This window comes from Pteropus alecto, unplaced genomic scaffold (genome assembly GCF_000325575.1).
Source record: "Pteropus alecto unplaced genomic scaffold, ASM32557v1 scaffold94, whole genome shotgun sequence".
NCBI lineage: Eukaryota > Metazoa > Chordata > Mammalia > Chiroptera > Pteropodidae > Pteropus > Pteropus alecto.
This window is the reverse complement of record NW_006437736.1, coordinates 8098078-8105582: the sequence shown is the minus strand read 5'-3', so window position 1 is coordinate 8105582 and position 7505 is coordinate 8098078. Positions and strand designations below refer to the sequence as shown.

Genomic DNA, 7505 nt, shown 5'->3' with positions numbered 1-7505 from the left:
AGGTGTTAGACAAGGGACTATAATGTTTATGTCAGATCCCACACTTTTCTCGAATATTCTTCTCTTCTTTTAACTGAGGACCACTCATCTTGATTTAAGAGGTAATATGGGATCAGAGTCGGGGAAAATTAACAAATATGAATCGCTTGCTCTTTATAAGCATCAAAAACTCATTTCTGTTGCATAGAAGGGTTACATATAATCCCAGAGGTAAAATGAGTTCTTCTGCCTTGATATGGACTTCTTATTCCCACTTCACCCAAGTTCATATAACACTGTGGGAAGCGTCCCCAAATAATCTTGTACATTTAGTCAAAAATATTTGGACTAATGTTCAAATTAGTCCATGTTCAAATCAGTATGTGTCCATAGAGGAGAAGCAGCGTTCTGAAGCTGTTCTGGTTGTTCATATGCTGGCATTGCCACCTGGACAAGCTCCTTCAACTCCCAGTGCCCCAGTTACTGAAGTGTGCATAATAGTATTAATGTCCTAAGAGTGAAGACTGAAAGAGGTGTGTGAAGCCACTAGAATCAAGCCTGGCACTCAGTGAGGTTTAGTAAATATTCGTTCCTTTACACGCTGGCTTATAGAAGTTAGATAAAAGAGGCTGACTTTTCATTTAGGGAGATTATAAATTAGTTTTCAGAACCAATGGCCGAATGTTATTTAAAATTCCTGATTCTCATACCTCCATTAATGGATGTCAAAAATGGCATTACATGGCCATTTACCCTCTTGGTGATCTAGAAAATAGGTCTGTTTTTACTTTTTCTCTTCAGGTTGGTTACAGAAAGTACGATCCAGTTTTGATGTTGCAGGTCTTTGTCTTTCAGACTTTACAAACTCTGTCAGCAAGCTGCTCTGAAGCAAATTTCCTAAAAAAGCTATTTTTTTTTTCTTTTTAAACAATTGGCATGTATAGGTACATAATTCAGACGACCTTGTAGTCTCAACAGGCATTAAATCATGCTGTTGCAGGATTTTAGCCAGATTCTTTTGGCCATACAAATGGCCCTCTAACAATTAGTTATTGGGAACCCATTATGCATTAAGTACTGGCATTATACCAGCTTCCACAACTGTCCCAAGTTTAATTGACTTGGATAAATGTTTTGTACTTTACAAAAGTTACTTGATGTTTGTTGCTATCTGAAATGAGAGGTGTTTCTACCATCTTTTGAGGAGGGAGGAATGGAATAGTGTCCAGACTTTAAAATTAATTACATTTGAGTAAGTGACTGGAATATACGTTTTCATTGACCTAATTGTTATGTAGATGTGCAATTATTTAATCTACTAAGTAATTTGTACTTCTGCAGTTTTATCATGTTCATGCTTCATTATCACTCTGTATATTCAAGGTATTGAACCTGTTCCATAAACAGTATTAATCTCAATTACTTTGGGAGCTTTAAATGATATTCCCTTATTAAATATATCCTTTGTTATGCTGCCTGTGTTTTTTGCAGTGTCAGAAGCTGTTGATGCTGATAAAAGCAAACATTCAGTTGAAAACCTTTTTTGTGTTATAATTAGATTAAAAAAATAGTTTATGCATTTATGGTTCCCAAATGGTTTTGATTATGGGAAATACCTTATTAGGCTAATTTGGAACTTTGAGTCCAAAGTCCAACATCATGGTTTGGTTTTATCTGAGAGACATTAACATAGTAGAACATTTTCTGTCTTGGCAAGAATCACAGTGTTGAAATTTTGGAAAAAAAAAAAGACTTAAATTTGTCCATGAGAGTATAAATTTTTTTAAGGCAGGGCCTGCCGCTCTCATCTCTGTACTACTGACACACAGCTGGTGTCCTTTAAATGTTTGCTCATTGGAATTGAACTGAAGTAAATAATAAAACTGAATTTGAGACTAAGTCTCCTAGGTTTTCCTTATTTAATGTACATAGGACTACCTTAGCGATCCATCACTTCTTCATTTCAAAAATTTAATTTGGTTACATTCATCTTTGATGTGGAACATTTTTATGGCCTCTTGCTCACTCATTTGTGTGGTGAGTGAACTGCTTCCTTAGAGACCAGTCCTTCCTTTAAAGCTGTGGTGGTCAGGCTCCCCAAAGTTAGCTTGCCTCTGGGTAGAGCTTGCAAGGAAATGTCCACATGGTTCTCCCACTTCTAGGTAAAAACAGAGAACTAAAATGAAAAATTCCTTATCATCTGTCACCTGAAAAACCAACAACCTTGGGGGCATTTTTATCTTGTTAACTCTTGGCTAGCACAAGGGAATTTAATCTTTTCTGCAAAGATAAAAAAGTGACTCAAGACACTCTCAAGTTAAATAAAAGTTCTGAAGTTTTACTGCGGAGTCCAATTGGACTGGCATTTAACTCATTTCCTATCTAATCATCACCAAACTCAAATTAATTGACATAGGTACTAAGGTGATAGGTACTAAGTTTAGAGATCCAATATTAAAATAGAATGGGGAAAAAGGCAAGTGGGAAAAGTATCAAGTTTTCCACTCATCTTTTAGTCACCACTAAGGGATTTGCTACTTTGCCTCTTCCATTAGTCTAGCTCAGAGTTTCGTGTGCTGATGAATTATTGTACAGGGCTGTTTACTCAGAACCACATATTCTGTCTTACGGGTAATTTAAGAGACCTCCAAGGAAAATATTAACTATCTTTATAAACTCATCCCTGACTGGTACTTCCGTACATAGCATATTGCACAAGAAAATGAATGAAACTGGGATACAAATTTCCAGAGAGTCTGTAACCCTTTTCTATTTAAATTTCTCACTTGTGAAATAGGGAGCCTGGTCCCTGGTCATCTCATCCTGCTCCTTGGACATTAAAAAAAAAAAAAAAAAAAAAAAGCTCACATCCAAAGTGCCATTATTGTACTCATGGTGACCTCTCCGTGCACATTAGCAGGGCTGTCTGGTCTGTGAGCTGTCATTAGCCATCATTTAGGGTGGGTTTCAACTCCTGTTTCTGGCAGAGATTCTGCAGGATGCCTGAGTAACTTCTCGAGGGGCTGGTGCAACTGCAGGGCTTTGGATCTTGTTTTCAATAATAAGCAGATATTATCAGCAGCTGAGTGGAGAGTAAGATGCCAATGCTTCCAAACTTCTGTGGAGGCAGGGGGCTGTCCTGGGTCTCAGAACCGGGCTGTCATCTGCTGCTCTCTTGTCACACTGACACGGCCCCCTGGCTGGGCTGATTGGTCGCTGGCAATAACTGATGTGGAATACTGATATTCTCACCGGCAGTTCCTTCCACTCCAAAGAGGCTCCTGTTCTCGCCTTCCGACCCCAGCCTGGTGCCCAGTCTCCCCCCGCACCCCCCACTTCATGCCGCCCCTGCACCTGGGGGCGGACGAGTCCTGGGCGTGATGCTCTGAGGCTGGTGAAATCCACCAGGCTGCTTTCACTCCCGCTCGCTCTCGGGAGAGTCCTGTTCCAGACTTCTCAGGGTTTTCACAGCACAAACAACTGCATGCGGGCCGAGGGGAGGCTGAAAAGGACTTGTGTGTGTGGTGGTTTTATCTCCTTTCATCACTTTGCTGGCCTCATCCCCAGCCTGCCTGGAGCTTTTCGGTGGATTTCTTTCTACATTGAGGAAGGATCCCTTCTCCTTCTGTTGACTCTTTCTATTTTTATGGTAAGTGCTTGCCTGGAATGAGGTGCTCTGCTGCAGTGAACCGAACGCTCTCGCTTGCTCACTGTCTTCCCAGCTAAGCTTAGTGACCTTCTCTCTGCATTTCTCCTGTTTTCTTGGATCCAGGTCTGGGGAGCTTGCTAAAATGCCAGGGGGCACGTGTCTGGATTGTTCGTCTTTTTATTTTTGATTTTTTCCATAAACCCAAGCCACTCAGCTGAGATGGAAACATAAGCACTCTCTCTTTGTCCTTGAAGCGGCAGCCAGGGAAATGTGTTCAGGATGGTGAACTGCAGCAGTGTGCAGAGAATCTGTGGAGGGTGACTGACAAATTTGAGCAAGATGAATTCTTGGCGTGCCGAGGGGCACTCTCCCGGACTCCGGAAGGCTTGGGGCTGATCGGCCCACGTAGCAAACTATTTCATCTTTCCGGGTGAAGACGAGCACACGCATGAGTTATGTCGGAGTCCACTGTGGGCAGCGGTACTTTGAGCACCTGCCTGTGGGTCCAGAATGGCCCTGAATCCTGGGGCTTTAACAACTTGGGCAGTCACATTCGTGGCAGGAGAATCCTGCACTGGCTCAAGGGGTAGACTGCATGACCTCATTGCTTCTTTCTCTTTGGAGTCTCAGGGTGCCAGTTCTGCAAAGCATTTTTTATATCCTCTTCAGAGGGTGATGGGGCGGTGATGATAGGAAAATTTTTGAGTTGACAACATAGTTTCATCCTCCCACTGGGAGATAAAATGCTTCGAGGTTATTAGAATGGTTGGACTTTTCTAAAAATAAAAAAAATAATAATAAGCAGGTTTCCAGGGAAGAACAGATGTGTTGCAGCATCCACAGGCAGATTGTTTATTCCAGGGCATTACTCTTAGAATAATGTTCTAATTTTTCACCTGGTCTCCCAAGGCTTGCTGCAGAGAGCACAACTTCAAGTCTATTACTGGCTGACTTTTGAAGCCCAAAGGAAACCAAGAATATTTTGGTCTGGTTTTCGCCTTGTGGAACTTGTGGTTGAAGGGGTCTCACTTTCCAGGGAGATTTCTTTCTTCCCCTTCTCCTACTTTTTTTTTTTAATTAAATTTTTTTTGGTAGCAAGTGTGTTAAAATTATTTTGGTCAAAGCAGCATCCCAAAGAATACGCGTCACAGTTGTAATTCTGCTTAGTTCTTTTCTACTCTTAGTCTGGAGATAGGTTATCTTATTTGATTTTGTGTGAGTTTTCCAATTCTGGTTCTTTTCACTTTAGTTAAAGATTCCGATTCAGTGTAATTCAGCCTGATTTATAAGATGCTGTACGAATCCGTGTGATTTTGGGGGGTAGTAAATGAGGGGAAAATGTGGAGTGAAATTTCTGGTCTCTCCCACTGTCGATTGGGAGTTTGGAATGTAAAGTTCCTTAACTGTCTTTCTTATTCTCACCACTTTGGTTTCCAATGTCTGTGTGGATTTTTCTTAAAATAGTGGTGATGACATCAGGCATATGCTTTTATCCTGTTCCCTGGGTCCTAAGAAGAAACATTTGGTATTTTTTTGTTTTGTCTTTGGTGGAAGGTTCTTTGCATATATGAAAGCACACACATAAACATCTACAAATTCTTTTTCTTTATCTAAATATAGTCCAGTTACAGAGTAAAACCAGCAATGGGTTAATAGCAACAACTACAAATCAAGATCCTTGCAGACTTTGGTCTCTAAATCCTTAAATAATGTTTGAGTTACTGTCATTGTTTGGATGAGCTGTTCTGTCCTGTTCAGTCATTCGCTCTTTCCTACCCTATTTATGGCTCATAGCAATATAGTGATTTGACTTGCAGACTTCTCTGCTTCCCTTGATAATTTTTTAATGTTTAGTTGTTTACTTTCATCCTTAATGGTGTTATCTTAATTTCTTTTTTCTTCAATTGCAAAGATTTTTATCAGGTGCCTGGCAGCTCAACTTGAGGTTTTTATCAAGATGGAAAGAGTTCGAATAGGCTTGGGCGTCATGGACATAGATGTTGTATTTCACACTGCACGCAGTTTCAGATGCGTTTAGAAAAGAGTTTGTTTTAATTAGGAGCAACTTTAGCTATTAGATTAATTCCATAGGCTTTCTTTATTTTGCTAAACAGTATTTATGCAACCAGAATTGTACATATATGTGTAAGCATATACATAAATGTACTGTTTACTTGTGACTATTATGTGTTTGTATTTTTAATAGTTATAGTATACTCAGAGAATAGAAGAAAAATTCCTGAGATACTGGGATATAGCTTAGCATCCCCTAGCTAGCTTTTTTTTTTTTTTAGTAGGGATTTCCCCACCTCCCACCCCCTACTCCAGACAACTCACACCTTTAGGAATTTCTTTGAATTGGGAGAGTAAATTCATCAGTATTTCCTTGTCTCATGGCATGGTGTCATGTTAAGTCCTTTGCAGAGTCTCCGTAAGCAGCCTAGAAAACTACTGCAGGAAAAACTGACAAAGGCAGTGCCGAGTAGAGAGAGCCCTGAGCCTCTTGGTGTGATGAAGTCACCACAACATTTTGTGTGTTAATTTAGCTGCTGTGCGTTGCAACTGATGTTGCTTGCACCCCTGGCAAACTAAAGTTGTTTTAAATGGGTCTGGAAACACCTAGGTTGGGATAGATGAAATTATTCACTTTTCACATTTCTTAATTAAAGCTAGCGTTCTTACTGTTTCTTTTCGGTGTTGCTTTAATTTGAAACCTGCAGCTTATATTGTGAGTCAGAACTCTCCATTTTTATCCTCTTCTCTTCTGCTTTTTCACTTTTGCTTTATATATGTTTCTATATGTGAACATCCGTACGTGTACACATATAAACTCAAACAGTGAAAATTGTTTGATGATTAATGAAGAGTTGGTTACAGCTTCTCTTTTAGTAACCAAACTCCAGTGTTCAACCTGTAATCATGTAACCGAGAGAAGAAATTGCCCCCATTAGTATAAATATAACCTCATGCTTCTGCAGGCATTCTTGTCATTTAAACTATTTTCCATAGTTGATTACTAGGACCAGAAATAGAATCAGTTTTGCATTTTAATTAATGATATTCTGGGTCTATCTAGGTTGGACTGCCCTTAAATCCTGGCATGTTTACCATCTAAAAGGCCTTTGTGTGAAGAGGGGGAGTTTGTGGGTGATACAAAATAAAATCATTTGATTATGTGATATAGCCTTTCTTTGGGAGTTGAGTGAACAGTATCATCAAGGATGTTGGCTGATTTTCTGTTGCTTTTTCCAACATAGTTAAGTCAATCTAGTCCTTTACCATCTCTCCACGAGCCTTTTTTATAGAGTGAAATGAGTAACGTACAACCCCTACATGAAGCTGCTTAGAGGGAGGGCCATTCTTTACCAGAGGTTCAAATCCATGTCTAACACCAGCTATGGTGATCTACTTTGAAAGGAACTTACTATTCAGTTGGCAACTCAGACAGATCGTATGAAATAGAAGAAATGCTTCATGAGCTGTGTTGAATCCTGCATTTTTGATCCTTACCGAATTTGTTTAGGACTGTAGTCACTAGATCAGTTCACAGAAAAAAATCATGTCCTCAGTAGCATAATAGCCTAGCCAGACTGTCATAAATGTTTATGTTGCAAGTTATATCTCTTGGGTGGTAGAGGGAGATGGCAGAATTTTGGAGGAGAACCATATCACAGCCCCAAAATAATGCAAGACGAAAGGAGAAAATTCTTCCCTATATTTAGCATTTAATTTTCCAGAAATACTGTTGGCTCTTAAGTCCGAAGAGCCAAGAGATTGTTAAAAACACATAATGACAGGTTTTGTGGGCCTTTTCTCTAATAGAAATTTTGACCCTTAATTAGGCATTTGCTTAGTGACCTTTTGGTTTGTGTGAGCC

The 7505-nt window shown here is 39.7% G+C and overlaps 1 protein-coding gene across 13 annotated transcripts in view; it reads left to right on the top strand.

Annotated features, from left to right (window-relative positions):
* ANO4 (anoctamin 4) overlaps positions 1 to 7505 on the top strand; it is a 332447-nt gene that overhangs the window by 62489 nt on the left and 262453 nt on the right. For 2 of the 13 annotated variants that reach the window (XM_006914557.2, XM_006914555.2), the window contains exon 1: positions 3218 to 3628. The exons of 10 other annotated variants lie outside the window; for them this stretch is intronic. The gene's annotated coding sequence lies outside the window, so the exon portion shown is untranslated. Of the gene's footprint in view, positions 1 to 3217; positions 3629 to 7505 lie in introns of those variants that run through there. One more of the 13 variants, XM_025048736.1, reaches the window with a different exon arrangement.